Below are 18,126 nucleotides of genomic sequence, written 5' to 3' on the forward strand. Positions count from 1 at the left end.
TATTCGCAACTCCAATTGGTGGCTGAAGGGTGCCCACGAGGTCACACTCCTCTGGTCATGGGTGACTTCAATGCGACCACTGGCACTGACAGGGCTGGCTGTGAGGATTGTCTTGGTCCCTATGGGTCTGGTGACCGTGGTGAAAGTGGCTCCATGTTCCTTCACTTTGCAAAATGTCAGGGGCTGCTAATCGATGGATCCTGGTTCCAGTTCCCTGAGCCACATTGTTGGACTTGGTACTCCAATACTGGTGGTGTGGTAAAGGAAATTGATCACATCCTCATGGGCAGACACTGGAGACTCTTACAAAACTGCAGGGTCTACAGAAGTTATGAATTCTGAGCACAGACTTGTTGTTGTTACTCTGAAGATCCAGCTTAGATTCAGTAGATTTCTACCTACTAGAAAAATGAGACTGGACCAGGCCAGCCTCCAAGATCAGGCTTTTTCTGACAAGTTTGCATGTAGTTTGTGTGAGGAACATACGGATTTGGGTGCAACTGTTGATCCTAATGTGATGTGGGAGATCTTCCTTGACAAGACCCTAAAGGTTGCTGAAGGTTGTGTTGGTGTTACTAGTGTTCCCAAAAGGAGGTGTTTCATCTCACAGGGTACTCTGGATATCATCGAGTGGAGTTGCAGCATATGGCTTGATGGCAACTCTGGTCTATACCGGGAAATGAGAAGGATGGCTGCGAGGGCTCTTGGGGCAGATAAGGAGGTGTTTGTTAGAGGAATCTGTGAACAAGTGACACACCATCTATGGCCTAGTGACTCACATCCTGCTTATAGAGGAATCAAAGCATTATGCACATCTGAAACTGTTGTCAGGGTCCTTACGGATGACACTGCAGTTGTTACCCACTGGCCTGTCTACTTTGAGTAGCTGTTTAAAACTGATCCTACAGCTAGGACATTGGATATCTCTGGGTCCACCATTCTTGAGGCTGAACCTCCAATTAGCTGTGAACCACCCAATCTCATTGAGATTGCACAGGTGGTGAACCAGCTGAGGTTAGGGAAGGCTGCAGGGATCTGTGATATCGGAGTGAACTTCTCCAGGCTGGTGATAAGGATGTCCTCCTGACATTGCAAGCAATCTTTGCCTCCATTTCGGAGACTGATGTCATCCCAGATGACTGGAAAACTGGAAAACAGGACTTATCGTCACTATCTGAAAAGGGATGGGCGATCGCCTGGATTGCGGCAACTACAGAGGGATAGCACTGCTCTTGGTGCCGGGTGAAGTCATTTCTAGGGTCTTCCTCAATAGGATCAGTGATCACTTGCTCACCTGCCAGCGACCAGAGCAATCTGGTTTTACACCTAAGAAGTCTGTTATTGACCGCATCCTGCAACTGAGAGTTCTCATGGAGCGCAAAAGCAAATATCAGCAGAGTTTCTTTCCAGCTTTTTTCGGTTTTCGTAAAGCATTTGACTCATGGCCGGCCTGTACATTAGTACTATGAGTGCTGTGCAGACTGGAGGCAGAACATTTGCATTTTTCCTAGTTGATTCTGTGGTTTGCCAGGGTTGTGTTCTTGCTCCTACTCTGTTCAATGCTTGCATGGACTGGGTGATGGGCAAGGTCGTGGGGTCCAGCAACTGTGGAGCATCTGTTGGCAAAGAAAGATTCACTGATCTTGACTTTGCTGACGATGCTGTGATCTTTGCAGAGTCAATGGAGGCTCTGATTGGGGCTCTCGAGAGACTGTGTGAGGAGTGTCTGGGCTTGTGAGTGTCCTGGATAAAAACCAAGATTCAGGCCTTTAATGACCTCTTAGGCACAGCTATCAGCAATATGTCTGTCTGTGGAGAGAGTGTCAAACTCATCAAGAAGTTTACTTACCTCAGCAGTAACATTCATGTCTCTGGTGACTCTTCCTATGAAGTCATTAGACTGATTGGGAGAGCATGGGGGGTCATGAGGTTGCTGGTAAGGGGTGTGTGACACTCTCAATATCTTTGCAAAAGGACGAAGGTCCACGACTTTAGAGTCCTGGTGGACGCTATCCAGTGATCTGAGATGAAGACTGGACTCCTTTGGTACTGTGTCTCTCCGGAAAATCCTTGGGTACCGATGGTTTGACTTTGTGTTGAATGAGTGTTTGCTCACAGAGTCCCAAATGAGGCACATTACCTGCATTGTAAGGGAGCATCTGTTTTGGTACTACAGCCATGTGGCGTGATTCCCCGAGGGTGATCCGGCTCGCAGTATTCAAATTTCTAAGGACCTGAGTGGCTGGACCAGGCCAAGGGGATACCCATGTAATACCTGGCTGTGGCAGATAGAGGGTCATTTCCAGAGGGTGGGACTGGACTGCATGTCTGCCTGGGGGGGTTGCCAACCAGGATCCCAAGCTGTTTCATCGTGTGGTGGGTGTGGCAACATGCTGTATGAAGTGCATGCTCCCCAACCTGACCTGACCTGACCTGTTGTAGTAGTATTAAAATTATTTTTGTTGTTGTATCACATATCACAAGTGATACTGTTTCCAATATCAAGTAGCAAACACATACACATTGATACTCTAGGCCCTTGTAATTATTATTATTATTATTATTATTATTAGGGCACACTGGCACCTGCTGGCTTCACTCGCCATCCTGTTAGAGAAAGTGATTGAATTTATAGAATTGGTATTTAAAAGAGTATGTGGGCCATGAGAGGAAGATGGTTTGGTCCTTAGTTATTATAGATAGAAAATCAGTTACTTGAGTATTCCACTACAACTATTTTAAATACCAATGAATAATAAAACATAGTAAAAAGTAAAAGTAAAAAAGTAATGTAAAAAAGTAAAACGTAATAAAAAGTAAATAAAAAATTTAATTACATTAACGCCTCGTCAAAAACAATATTATGAAGTATTTTATCCTCTAACTTACATTCTATAAATTTAGCTTTTTTGCATTTCTGTTGGCATATTGTTCAGGATATTTTTCTCTTTCTCGTTTATAGAACAATTCTCTTTGTTCTTGATTTTTATCATATGCAGCTCTTTTTTGTTCATTTTCTTTTTTATATTATTTATATATAATTATATATATATATTTTATTTTTATATTATCATTTAATATATTTATTGTTCAAATTAAACTTGTTATATGAAATACTAATGTAGTGGATTCAGGGAGGAGTGGGGCAGGGGGATCTTCCCAAGAAGATTCTGTTTAGTGCCCCAGTTTGGCTAGGGGCGGCACTGTGTACAACATAATTATTTCTGAAATATTCTGAAAAACAAACATCTGATCTTATTTTGAAGGGTAAAATACGAATATTGAGTGGAGGATGATGAAGTTACAGCCAGTTAAATCAAACATTAAAAACAGTTAAAAATAAGGCTGAGTTTAAACAGTTACGGTATATTCCCCCCAAGTACATTTTACAATTAGAGCACAGTCACATTATGGGCCAAATAAGGAGTCAGAAGCAGGAGCTAAAAAAGCAGTTTTATGTTTTTTAGCCACTAATCCATACTGACTTTTTTAAGCAGTTGATGATATGGAGGGCTTCCCTGTATAGCTTCTCACCGAAACGTTCTTCCTTGCTTGCCCACCATGACTCAAAGCATCCACTTCATTGTCCTCTTGGGAAATCAGTCACTCCACTGCAACTCATTGTTACCTCATTCACTGTGTTTTCCTTTTTCATCAGCCCCTCTTCATATCAGTTCAAAGATTTTATCATGCCCCCTCTCAGGATGGGCTGTGTTTCCATGCACTGAGAAGAACACACTGTTCTTGTTTTTAGTCCATTAAAGGGATGTTAAAAGATAAAGAAAATCTTCTTGAATTTATTTCCCTCTTTTTCCCACTTCAATAGACAACATTAAAAAATGTTTAACTGATAACATCGAATATGACTTCAGTTTTATGTTTCCATGAGTATTCTTTTTCAGTGAATCGGAAAATGTTACATCAATGAGAATCAATGTGGATATGAAGACATTGGTTATCACAAAACAAATAAAAAAAGTAATGCGAATACCTACAGTAAGCATACCTTCACTTTAACAAAATGTAGCAATAACCTTTCATTGTATGCCAGGAATTTTCAACTGTGATTTTATTTCTTATATTGGTGCAGATCTTGAGTGGACACAGTACAAGTAAAGAAATAATACAGAAAACATTTTCGGATATTTAGAGGAAGCAGAAGCGCAAAAATGTCTCATACATGCTCACCAGTTTTAGCGTTGTTAATCTGGTTACCCATGTCTCTTAGAATTGACTTCAAAATACTACTCATAGTGTATAAAGCCTTAAATAATCTTGCTCCTTCCTATTTCTTGTGTCACACATGTGCACTTGGTGAACAACTTAAGGGCTTGGATTTTTACATTACTCCCCCAGAACACACAAGGGCATTAAGCAATAACGATTGCTCTCCTCCTTTCCCCTCTGCAGAAAGGAAGACTGACATGCTTCCAACCACGATGTCACTTCCAGGGTTGCTCCACCTGGACGCACCTCTTCCTCCCAGAAACCATCAAACACGGAAACATAGACATCTTGGACAGACTCCATAAAAATAACAAGAAGTCTCAACAGTTTTTTTGCACCTTTTGCGCCTTTCAATATACAGGGTTCGGAGTGCCCCATACCCTTTATGATTGTCTGTCTTTGGTAAACTTTGTATTCATTGTTATTCATATTTAAATTTATTTTTGTATTTCTTTGCATGTAACTACCTCTTTGACATGTTGTAAAGCACTTTGTGCTACATTCCTTGTATGAAATGTGATATAGAAATAAATTTTGGTGTTATTGTTGTTCTTGCATGAATGAACAGGTCAAGTACGGAGCAGCAGCAAAGAAGGTTATTTGATAACTTACCAGAAGTGAAAAAGTAGTCGAAGCTGAATAAAAAAAAATCCAGTCACAGAAAAAAGCTAAGAAGTCTGCAAAGTGAAGTAGGGTGTCCATCCAGCAATGAAGCTTGAGGGTGAGTGTCACCCAGTCAACCAGCATTTTTGAAGATACTGAGAATGCAAAGATAATGATGAACTCCCCATTAAATATAACTTTGATCTGTTCTCTTCCTGTCAAGGAGAACTTTATACGTTGTGTTTCCTATGGTATGTAGAGCTTAGGTTTTACTGCCAAAACTGTATAGAGTTGGTAGGAAAAATAATGCTTTAGGGGACCGTGTTAGGCATCTGATAACAATTAGGCAAAATCAAAAATTACATTGATTCACATTGTTTAGATAATTCAGCTATTTCTGGTGTAGGTTTAGTCTCTCTAGTCTCCACTGTAGTCAATGGTTGGCCACAACCAAAAGGACTGATTCTGCTCAAATGTTAGTGGGTAATAGTGAGAAGGGGTCTAAGAAATCAAAACTTAATTCCTTAACCCTTAACATCTATCGAGGACAACAACAGGAGAATGATCATAAATGGCTATGCCGCAGTGTAGTGTATGTTAGAAATCCAAACTATGTCATCTCAGCAGTCAAAGTTAAATGCTTCCTGGGGCAAAGCTAACTGTCACTGAGGCTAACTTGGACTTCCTCGATGACAATGAAGCTTCCATCTTATTGCTGCATGTGACCAGCAATGATATAGCTTTCCAGAAATATGAAAATTAAAGAGGAGCTTTATATTTTTATGTACCATATCTAAAAAAATATCACAGTTTAATTGCATCTGGTTCTCAATAAGATTATACAGTAAGGATGAAGTCTACAGCAGATTGCATTAGCTTTACTGCTGTTTAGAAACCTGGTGTGGAAATAAAAGCATAATATTTGTTAATAATTGGGATGATTTCTGTGAAAGGCCTCGGGCCTCATGCATAACGCCATGCGTAGAATTCACACTAAAACATGGCGTATGGCAAAAGTCAAAATGTGCATACACACAAAAAAATTCAGATGCACAAAACCGTATGTAAGCCATCTTCCATGCACTTCCATTACATAAATCCCAGTCAGCGTGAAATGTAACGCTCATGCATGCACCTGCTGCCCCACCCCGTCTCCTCCCAGAATTATTTGAATATGCAAATCAATATAAATATTTCCTTAACTACAGCAGTCTGTGAAGAGACAATGGCAAAAGTACAGGAAAAAGAATTTCAGCGAATGCCAAGTGGAGGTAATGAAAAACATATTATTTGTTGGTTTAAGCAGTTGTATAAACAACAAAAGGAAGCTGATCGAAAGTTAAATTTCAGAAAGTCACACAGTGCTCGAAATAAAAAAGAAGTGGTCAGATATCAAAGTTGCTGTGAAAAGGCAAGTCATAGCCCACTGTCTGATTGTCATATGGAAGCTTATTATGGTACAGCAGAAAAGAAAAAAAATATAGACACAGTGGAAAAAGAAGCTTGAAATGTCAACTTTAATCTTGAAATTTGCATTTTAATCACGTAGTTTATTTTGTCATTAAAGCAGAACATCATAAACCTCATCTTAAAATCAATATTTAATTTACTAGTTTCTCAAATCCCATCATAACTAAAGTAGGACATTAAATGCTTTGCATTCTATGTGTTCTTCTATGTACTCTATGCGTGTGAATCACTACTTGCTTCTTAAATGTGCTTTCTCTTATGCCAACAGGACACAGAATACATTACATTCATGATATTACAGCAGTCTGAGCAATTTAAATACTAAGATGTATGCTTGATATCATTGTCATGATGAACTGAATTAAAGCATGTATTAAACATGGGACCACAGTGATGCAGTGATAGTGACGAATTGGTGCCCCATCCAGAGATTGTTCCTATCTCCCACAAGATGCTTGCTGTGCTGTGCGCAACCCTCGATGAAATGATTTATTGCAGCAGTACTGTCTCTTTCAAACATACTAACCCCCAATTCCTGCTCTTCCTTTTGTTTCTCCAAGTAACCAATCACCACACAATCAGCTCTTTAATAAAAGTCAAGCCATCTGTCAGCTTAGAACTGCGATTCTTCAAAACTTTTAAGGAACATTGCAATATCTTCGCAGTACATGTTTAATTATTCCAGCAATCTATCCATCCAGGGTCACGCCAGTCCCAGCAAGCATACAGCGTGAGGCAGGAACAATCCCTGAACGGGGTGCCAGCTCATCACTGGTGCTGTCCAGTGTGTCCAGATGTTTAATTAATAACAGTATACATTTTTTAAATGAGGTTAAAAATGTATCTGTATAATGTAATATATGTACTTTACTGCATTTCATCTTAAAAATGATAAGCTCCAAAAAGATAGTGCCTGGAAATCTAAATCAACTTAGAAGCCAGTCATCATCATTTGTAAATACGTGCTCTCTTCAATTGAATTGAATTCCTTTATTGTTATTGTATGATACAATGAGATTCAATTTGCAAATCCTCCATAAACTTATTTTCCTATAAAAAAGTAAAATAACAGCAATAATAATAATACGGTAAAAAACAATGAAAAATATACACTGTGAAGTGGCTCAGGTTGTGCAATATTACAACTGTAATGCAAGTTTACACTGAGGTAATTGTACTTATTCAAACAGTTCTACCGGGGGCACTTGATGGACTGATTGAGTGCGTTTAGAGCTCTTGGTATGAAACTGTTTCTGAACTGCGAGGTTCATGCAAGAAAGGCTCTGAAGCATTTGCCGAATGGAAGATGTTCAAATAGACTGTACCCATGGCTGAAGCAGTGTGTGGTAGATGCTGTACCCCAATAATTGTCTCCGCTCTTGACACAATCTGCCGTAGAGCTTTCCGATCAGCTGCTATAGAGCTGTGATTTCACACTCATATACAGTAGGTTAAATTTTCTGAGTGATGCACTGAGAGAAACAACGCTAAAGCAGCTGTTGTGTTTAGAATAGTTTGGCCATTCTGTCCATCATTATATTATAACAGGTTGATTACAATCAGATGCCTTAAACTAAAAATATGTGGTTAATTTCAATGTTTTTGATAAAACTGTGTCAGGGATGTGAATCAAATAAATAAAGGGAAACCACAAAGAAGCACTGCTTTAATGCTGGATACCTCCAGTTTTCAAAACTGACCCGAAAACCTACATATGCAATGGTTTGATTTGGCGTGAAAATGTGTGTGGCTTTACGCCAAGTTTAGTTTTTAATATATCACGATGTGATCGTGGAAATGGGCGTATGAAACATTTTATACCGTTTATATATGAGGCCCCTGGAGTTTTCAACAGAGACAGTCTTCATACTTACTGGAGGAGACCTTTTACTTTATTGAAAAATATGGCAGTAACATAACAACATTGCTTGGCTGACTAATCAGACCACCATTGGAGCCACCACTTTGTGATCATATAAATCATAGACTATTTTTATCCATCTTACTATTATTGTGTAGCTGCTACACAGAATCCCTGTTGTGGAATATCTTATAAATTTAGTCATAAAATAAAATCTAAATCAATTAATAACCAGAGGATACAGAGTATAATTAGACCTAGTGTTACATCAGATTCTCTGCTTGGGGGTACTTGTACTAGTAACTTAATTCAAATTAAAACAACAAGTATACTGTAATGCCAGTTAAAAACATCTTTGCAGTTTAAAATGCTGTTTGCTATACATTTGCTCTCTAGAAAATAAAGCTGCATCGGTAAATAATATTACAATACAATACAATACAATTTATTTTTGTATAGCCCAAAATCACACAGGAAGTGCCGCAATGGACTTTATCAGGCCCTGCTTCTTGACAGTCCCCCAGCCTTGACTCTCTAAGATGACAAGGAAAAACTCCCAAAAAAAAACCTAGTAGGGAAAAAAATGGAAGAAACCTTGGGAAAGGCAGTTCAAAGAGAGACCCCTTTCCAAGTAGGTTGGGCGTGCAGTGGGTGTCAAAAGAAAGGGGTCAATACAATACAACACAATACAATACAATACAAATTATAATATAAATTATATTAAATTATTATAATATAATATTATATTAACATGGTTTGTGTCTTCTTAGTGAAACATAGCTTAGTACATTTGAGACTATTTCTTTAGTCATGGCAGCACCAAATGGTTTTGCATTCCTTCATTAATCTAGAGATGCTAGTCGAAGTGGAGGTCTTGGGATAATTCTGTATGATAGACTGCAAACTGCTTCTAAAAATGTATACAAATGTATATATTTTGAAGCACTCATATTGGATATTTAAACAGACTCCAGCACAATTGTAGTAATAGTTTGCAGACCACTAGAACCATAGTCATAGTTCATGGTAGAATTTGTCAGACTATTATCTGATTTAGCTATAAATCATGATAATGTAGTGTGGATGGTGGATTTTAATATCCACATACTGTATATGTAAAAACAGACACTTTAAACAAATGTTTCACTCATCTATTAACCACAGTATGGATTTGCCAGTGACCTAACTCATACTCATAATCACACATTAGATCTAATTATTATTTACAGAGGTACAGCATTTAAATATTAGTCTATTAAATTGTGTTTAATTTGGTTTTATCCTTACCAATAGTGCAAAAGCTACATTTTAGATATTTTGAGAAACTCAAATGTAATTATGGAAAACAATCTAAATCTTCTGACATGAAATTATAACGTGTATTTGAAAGAGGCCTTGGATATAGTAGCTCCCATTAAAACAAACGTGACTGAAGTGCATAGAAACTCATGCTTGTGTAATGAAAGCACTAACACTGTTAAATTAAAGTGCACAGAAAACTTGAGTGTAGATGGAGATCAACAAAATTATAGGTCTTTCAAACTGCAAGAACATGCAGCATTAAAAGGTATAAAAGATATCATTTGGTCCTCTCTGACTACTATTCTAGATTAATAGAGAACAACAGTAATAATCCTTCTATACTGTTTAGAACAGTTGCTAATCTAACAAATCAGAATTATGAGATAATAGTAGTGCAAATTTTATGATCCCAGGCTTCAGGCACATCTCACAAATTAAATAGTACATTGTCAAACTGTGCTTCTCCCTCCCCACACTGCTTTAGTAATTTTTAACTTGATTACAGAACAGGAAGTCATAACTTTAATTTCTAAAATTAAACCTACTACCTTTTCCTTAGGTCCAGTCCCATTAAAATTGTTCAGGCAGCCCCTTTTTTAGCATTATCAATAGTTTATTACTGACTGGCACAGATCCTAATACACAAAAAATGTCAGTTATTGGACCATTACTGAAAACAAAAATCAGAGTCAGACCAACATATGCCTGATAATTACAGACCAATTTCAAATTTACTTTTTCTATCTGAAATACATGAAAGAGTAGTTGCCACACTGCTTCAAATCTCACCTTATACATCAAACCTTATTTGAGAAATTCCATTCTGGCTTCCACACTGGTCACAGTACAGAAACAGCATTAACCTGTATTGTAAGCAACATTCTAATATCCTCCAATGAAGGGAATTCTAAATTAATTATATTGTTGTGTGTAAACACAGACTTTGAAATCCTTAAGCACTCTATTCTGTTCTCTATTGTCTTGGCTGGAAACTTACACTGGGCTCTCAGACATGGTCCTTAAGTGATTTCATTCATATTTATCAAACCAATTCCATCATCTATATTACTAAACGAAGGTTGTATATATGCACGGACGCCAGACGACAGACGCACCAAAGCACACGCGCACTGCGACTCAGCGCCCCAGAGTCAAACCCAGCAGCTTCCCAGACTCAGTAGGTAGCGCCCAAACAACACAACACAACCTGTAAACTAAACTTCAGGTCACAATACAACCGCCTCCCAAACGCGCATACCACCGCATATAAAACCTTCGTTTAGTAATGTTTATGAAGGTTGTATATATGCACAGATGCCAGACGCAACCCGTGCCAAAAGCGCACGCGCACTCGCACAGCGCCCAAGAGTCAAACCCAGCAGCTTCCCAAAGTCAGTAAGTAGAGCCCAAACAACACAACACAACCTGTAAACTAAACTTGACGTAAAGCGTGCATGCCAACAAGTTGCCATGGTGACATATTTAAACATAGACATACAATAACTAGACGCCTCATTACTAGCAGAATCGTACGTCAACGTCGCCGCCATATTGTGAGTGGCACTGCTGTGGAGTGAAGTAATGAATAATGTGCTACTTGGGATTGTACAAACCGCTGTACGCTCCAAACCAGATCCGGGGAATTACATTTCATAGGTAAGGCTGAACAATTGTTTTGGTTATATTTGGCCGTTAGAAAATCCCGTTTTATAATCTTTACTTTAGATAAGCTAGCAAAGCTATGCATTTATGTGCTCAAGTGAGCCTCCAAACAATGTTTTGGCTAAACGTATTTAGTCACTACCTATGTAGATTGTTGTTAGCTGTTAACATTTCTCAAACTTGATGATGTTTTTTCTCAAGGAGCACATTGAGGAAACACAATTTGAAATTGACAACCATCATTTTATGCTCATGTCTTTAGTTGTGTCTGTCTTCCACAAACTAAGGCTGCACCATAATGCCAGACTGAATACTCTCAAATTACAGGATCTGAGTGAGTGAGAGGAGTGTAAGTCTGGAGGAGATCAGTGAGGTTGTGGAGAGCTTTAAATGTTAAGAGTGGTATTTAGTATTGTATTCTGTAGTTAACAGGGAGCCAGTGAAGTTGAGAGAGAATAGGTGTAATATGTTCAGTGGATTTACAACAGCAGGATATTATCCTGGCAGCAGAATTTTGAAGAAGTTGTAAGCGATTGATAAGTTTTTTGTGGGATGCCAGATAGAATACCAATACAGTAATCTATACGTGATGTGAACTCGGGCATTAAATAATACTTCAGTACTGTGTTGCATAAGAACAGGACAAAGTCTGCAAATGTTTCGAAGATAGAAGAAGGCAGTCTGAGAAATGTTACTTATATGGGAGGAATTATTAATAATAATAATAATTGTAATTATTACTATTTAATAATTGCCATTATTAGTGTATAAATGGATATAAATAATTGCATTTAAACGATTCGCCAAAATTTGTTGTATGTAAACAATACTGTTTTAAACGTTATTGTTTTTTCATCAGAAAACCCAGTTTCCACGTCTACCTGTATTAGTTTAAATGGCACTTTTGCCACTCGCAATAAGGCTGACGCACTGACATATCGTGTCGACTGGGAAACACAGTGAATGTGCCGCCTATCTATATATGTCTATGTATTTAAACTTGAGGTAGTGGTGACTACTGACAGTGCCAGCAGTCAGCTACTCCACAGTGCCAGCGGAGTATTCACTCCACAGTACCAGCAGCTACTCCACTCCACAGTGTCACCAGTCAGTGTGCTCTAATCCACTGTGCCAGCACTCAGTGTGGCAGCTGTCAGTGTGGCTTATTTGAATCACATTAATGTAATTCAGTGTTAAAAGTAAGTTCAATTATGATTCCTAACAGCAAATGACTTCTAGCTAATAACACACCCATAGAAAAACAAAAACTAGACTGCATGGATAAAAACAATGAATGAAGGCGCCTACAATGCACTTCTAAAACACCAGAACCAAATGAGTCACGGCTCCAAAAAGAAACCGCTTTACTATAAATATCTAATTTCATTAAATGAAAACTTTTCCAGGACGCTCCCACCCTCCATGATTTTTCATCCCTACAAAGATTGGAGGGAACAGAAAGTAATTGCCATTCTTGGATTTGCGATTCTTTAGAGAATCGGGGGTTTACTGGTTATACTCTAAAATTAAATATGGGGTCCTAGCAGGGCTCAGTACTGGGACCTTTGTTGTACTCACTTTACATGCTTCTTTTGGGAACTATCACTAGAAAACATAACATTATTTTCTGTTGTATGAAGATGACACCCAACTATACCTTTTTTTTGGACCAATGATGTTCCTCAAATAGTGTCATTACTTGATTGTATCAATGAATTAAAAGAGTGAATGGCTGAGAACTACTTGTCTATAAATACAGAAATTTAATTTGTTGGGGGAATGATGCAGATCACAACAATATGTCTATCACTTTTTAACTTTATAACACTTTTTACATTTTTTGGAAAAACCATCCAGCCATCCATCCATTTTCTAACCCGCTGAATCCAAACACAGGGTCACGGGGGTCTGCTGGAGCCAATCCCAGTCAACACAGGGCACAAGGCAGGAAACAATCCCGGGCAGGATGCCAACCCACCGCAGTGGAATAACCATCTTAAAAAATATTCAAATTAAGATGATTTCTAAATTTGATACATACTGAAAAATTCATTCATCCATCCATCCATTTTCCAACCCGCTGAATCTGAACACAGGGTCACAGGGGTCTGCTGGAACCAATCCCAGCCAACACAGGGCACAAGGCAGGAAACAATCCCGGGCAGGATGCCAACCCACTGCAGTGGAATAACCATCTTAAAAAATATTAAAATTAAGATGATTTCTAAATTTGCTACATACTGAAAAATTCATTCATGCTTTACCTTACTGCAGCACATTATTAAATAGCTATTCAAACCACCCTATATGCAGCTTCCAGTTTAAAAATGCTGCTGCAAGAATCACAACAAGAACACATAACTCCTATTCTTATGACATTACACTGGCTTCCAGTTAACTTTAGAGCTGACTTTAAAATTCTACTTCTTGCATATAATGCATTAAATGACCAAGGTTCTGATTACTGATGTTAACTTACCACTTCTTACAAACCAGAATGCACATTAAGATCTCAAGAAGCCAACCTACTAAAGATTCCAAAAGAATTAATAAAATAACAGAGATAGATCGAGTTTTTAGTTACAAGGCCCAAAAACTGTGGAAGGATATGCCTGCTAATATAACAAATGCATCTTTGGTCTGAGTTTTTACTGGCTGAAGAATCACTAATTTAGTCTGGCATACTCTGACTAGAGATGCTCATTAGCTGTGCATCTTTGCTTTTGATTTGCCACTGTTCTACCTCCAAGCACTCTATTATGTAGAGTGACATCTCCTTGACTTAGTTGTAGTGCTGTTTGAATTTCCACAACAAAATTAAACAGGTTTGGTTTTGTCCCTATTAATAGGGGAGATCTTGTGTGTGAGAGTTCACAGCCAATAAGTGCTCAGCCATAAGTGCAATGCATACGAGGAAACAGAAAAAAGCTTGTCTGTCTGATGTGTTGTATTTGTTGTACCACAACAGAATGGAAAAAAAGGAAAAGATGGGCTGAAATAAGGACTGAATTTATCTCTCTATTATAGATGAGACGAGACATGACTTTCTCAGATAGACACTTTCACGTCCCGCGAGAGAGACTTTGTGCCAAGAGATTTAACCACGCCCGGGGCCAGAAATAAAAGAGGGTGCAGACCTATAAATACCTGGGAGTGCAGCTGGATGATAAATTGGACTGGACTGCCAATACTGATGCTCTGTGCAAGAGAGGACAAAGCCAACTATACTTCCTTAGAAGGCTGGCGTCTTTCAACATCTGCAATAAGATGCTGCAGATGTTCTATCAGACGGTTGTGGTGAGCGCCCTCTTCTACGCGGTGGTGTGCTGGGGAGGCAGCATAAAGAAGAAAGACGCCTCACGCCTGGACAAACTGGTGAGGAAAGCAGGCTCTATAGCAGGCATGGAGCTGGACAGTTTGACATCCGTGGCAGAGCGACGGGCCCTGAGCAGGCTCCTGTCAATAATGGAGAGTCCACTGCATCCACTGAACAGTATCATCTCCAGACAGAGGAGCAGCTTCAGCGACAGACTGCTGTCACTGTCCTGCTCCACTGACAGACTGAGGAGATCGTTCCTATCCCACACTATGCGACTCTTCAATTCCACTTGAGGGGGTAAACGTTAGCATTATACAAAGTTATTGTCTGTTATACCTACATTTTTATCACTCATTAATATTTTTTTTTTCAATATGCTGCTGCTGGAGTATGTGAATTTTCCCTTGGGATTAAAAAAGTATCTATCTATCTATCTATCTATCTATCTATCTATCTATCTATCTATCTATCTATCTATCTATCTATCTATCTATCTATCTATCTATCTATAATGAAGAGGCGTATCCGCGAGAATTAAAAGATTTGTTGTTTGGTGAAAGTGAAATGCTGTCACGCTTGGGTCACAGAGTTGCACAGATACACAGGAGATTTTAGAATCAAAAACGTTATTCAAACATTAAAAAACAAACATGAGTCTCTTACAGGAGTGAATCGAGCTCTGTGTGTAGTTGGAGGGGACAGTTCCGTCTCTCAATTAAAAGAATAGAAAATCTTCCTCTTCATAGGGGCTCGCCTCTGGAGCGGGACCCCCAACAGGTGTAGAGGATGTCTGGGGGAGAAGAGAGACAAGGCAGTGAGATAAAAGGACAGCTGCTGTACATGCTTTTAAATGTTTGAAGTGCTGCGCGAGATGCAGATCACATGACATGGCAGCAGCAGCAGCAGCAGCAGCAAGCCAGCAGCTGATCGAGCAAACAGGAGGTAAAAAAAAAAAATGTATTTGTTTCCCATTGTATCACCATTTAAGAGGGGATTTTGGAGGAGTGACCGCGTCTCCTTGGGGTGCATTCAGACCCCCTCTTCTCAACGCAAGCGGCAGAGATGCAAAATGGCTGGTGCATAGCATGGGCCTAGTTTGCAAGCAAAGCGAGCAGGGGGCAAAGCCCCCTAATAATCCCTGACAAAAATTCCACCTGCCCTGTCTGGCAGCTCATTAACTGACTGAGTTTGCTGTATTTTCATGGCATAATAGCAAATTTTAAACTGTACTGAAATGTTGTGTACTACATTATCCCAGTGATATCTGGTTTTGTAATCTGACATCCTCGAAGCAGCTGCATATAGCAACTGCAGTCAAATGTGTTATGTGGTGTATGACATGAAGTTGTGCAGTTTGCTCCCCCCCACCTCACCAAAAAAATAAAAGCTCTCCAGGCATATCTTTCTTTGGCTAAAATCAATGTGCGTGTCTCCAAAATCCCCCCCACCCTCTCAAAAGAAAAACATGGGAAAGTAGCATGCAGAAATGATTGCTCACTAAGGGTAGAATTAATTCTTATTCCAAGCTTGCCAAAAAAAGCTTCTGGATAGCTCTCAGAACTCCTAAAAGAATATACTGCAAACAGATGGGTGAAAAGTGACCATTCTGTGAAGCAGTTTAACGGGTGAAAAATAAACACTGTCATCTAAAAGCAGAAGAATTACACAGCGACTGAGCTTAAAGTTTCATGTGCCACAGCAGGTCTCAATCTCTGCATGTGGAGTCTGCACCTTTTACTTGAGTCTATGTAAAATTATTCAGCTTTGCCTCTCATCCCTATGACCATGTAAAAACATAACGTAATATTTCCAACTGCATGGGGTCTCAGCCTTTTCAAGTAGCATTGGGTTGTGGTAAGCAACCAACCCTGAGTAGAATGCCAGTTGATAACATTGCCCACACTTACACACTCCCAGTGGGCTGATTTAGAATCACTCATAAAAGCACATCTTTGGAGATGTGACATAAATATGGGTATAGTGATGGAAACAAACCACAAGCACATTTAAGATTTGAGAGGTGAGGGCTGCACCCTCAACAATCTTAATGTGAAACCCCTGAAAATAGGAGAAATGATTGTGGATTTTAGGAACCACTCCTCAACTCCTACACCCCTAGTTGTAAGTTATGTCACTGTCAACAGAATAATTTAAAATTTCTGAACTATCGCACACAGCCTGAGCTGGGATGAAAACATAACTGTACTTATTAAGATAGCTCAGCAGCAGATGCTTTTTCTCCATCACTTTAATATGTTTAATCTGTCTCAATCAGTGCTAGTACCCTTTTATAGACGTGTAATTGAAAGCATCCTCACTTTCTCGATAACAGGCTGGTATGGCAATGCATCTACACAGTCCAAACATAAATTGTAGCATGTAATTTGGACAGCAGTAAAACTGTAGGCCTGAAACTGGACTCCATTGAGCTACTGTATACACAATGAGTCAGGAAATGTGCTAGAAATATTGTCAAAGACAACACTCACCCTGACAACCATCTCTTTCTGTTATTAAAACATCAAAAGAAAGTTTCAAGATTAAGATTAGGCAATATATATGTTAAAGAATGGCCGGGAGGAGAGAATAAACAAAAAAAAAAAAAGACCAAATCTGCAAGGCCAAAATTCCACCCAGCCCCACTAGGCATGCATGTTCCTAAATCAAACCTCTTAGTTTTCATGCTTCAAATGATAGAATTTCATGAAGTTGGTCTTGTGGACAGCTGAGATATCTACCTTGATCAGGTGACAGAAGAAACGGAAACAGTAGAGAATAGTGGGGATTAGTACAAATAGCACATCCCTGAAGAATATGATTCTATGCTGATATATTCTATTAAGAATACAGCTGAAAAGTAGCCACAAAAAAAGCCAAATTAAAATAATGAGTTTTTAGCAGTTTTTTAAAATTCTCCACAGTATTAGCCTGATGACTTTCTGTAGGTGCAGTATTCTAGATTTTAGGTGAATAACAGCAAAAGACTGCCTCACCACTTCTTTTAAGCTTGGCTCTTGGAATTATAAGCAGACATTCAAAGATCTAAGGTTACGATTTGGAGTGTGAGGTGACAGGCATTCCAAAATATAGGACAGAGCAAGATTATTTAAAGCTTTGTAAATCATTAGCAGTATTTTAAAGTCAATTCTGAATGACACAGATAACCAATGTAACAACACTATAACTGGTGAGATGTACTCAAATATTATTTTCTAGTTTGCATTAATTGAAAACAATTAATGTCTTTCTTAGGTAGTCCTGTTAGGAGTGCATTAGAGTAATCTAGTCGACTAAAAACAAAAGTGTGAATTAACATTTCAGTGTCTTGTAAAGTTATAAGAGATCTAACTTTTGCAATATTTCTTAAGTGAAAAAATGCTGTCCTAGTAATCTAATCAATGTGTGATTTAAAGTTTAGGTCAGAGTCGATGATTAACCCTAAATTCTTTACCTCTACCTTACTTTTAAACCTTTTACTTATTTAGTTTGAGAATGTTACTACTCATCCATTCTGAAATAGTGCTACACATTGGATCAGAGAGCCAAGAGCGTCAGGGTCATCAGGTGCTGTCGATAAATAAAGCAGTATGCTATCTGCATAGCTGTGGTAGCTCACCTTATGCTTTGAGATAATCTGACCAAATGGAAGCATGTAGATCGAAAACAGCAGCAGACCCAGAAC

Source organism: Erpetoichthys calabaricus, chromosome 4 (genome assembly GCF_900747795.2).
Source record: "Erpetoichthys calabaricus chromosome 4, fErpCal1.3, whole genome shotgun sequence".
Taxonomy (NCBI): Eukaryota; Metazoa; Chordata; class Cladistia; order Polypteriformes; family Polypteridae; genus Erpetoichthys; species Erpetoichthys calabaricus.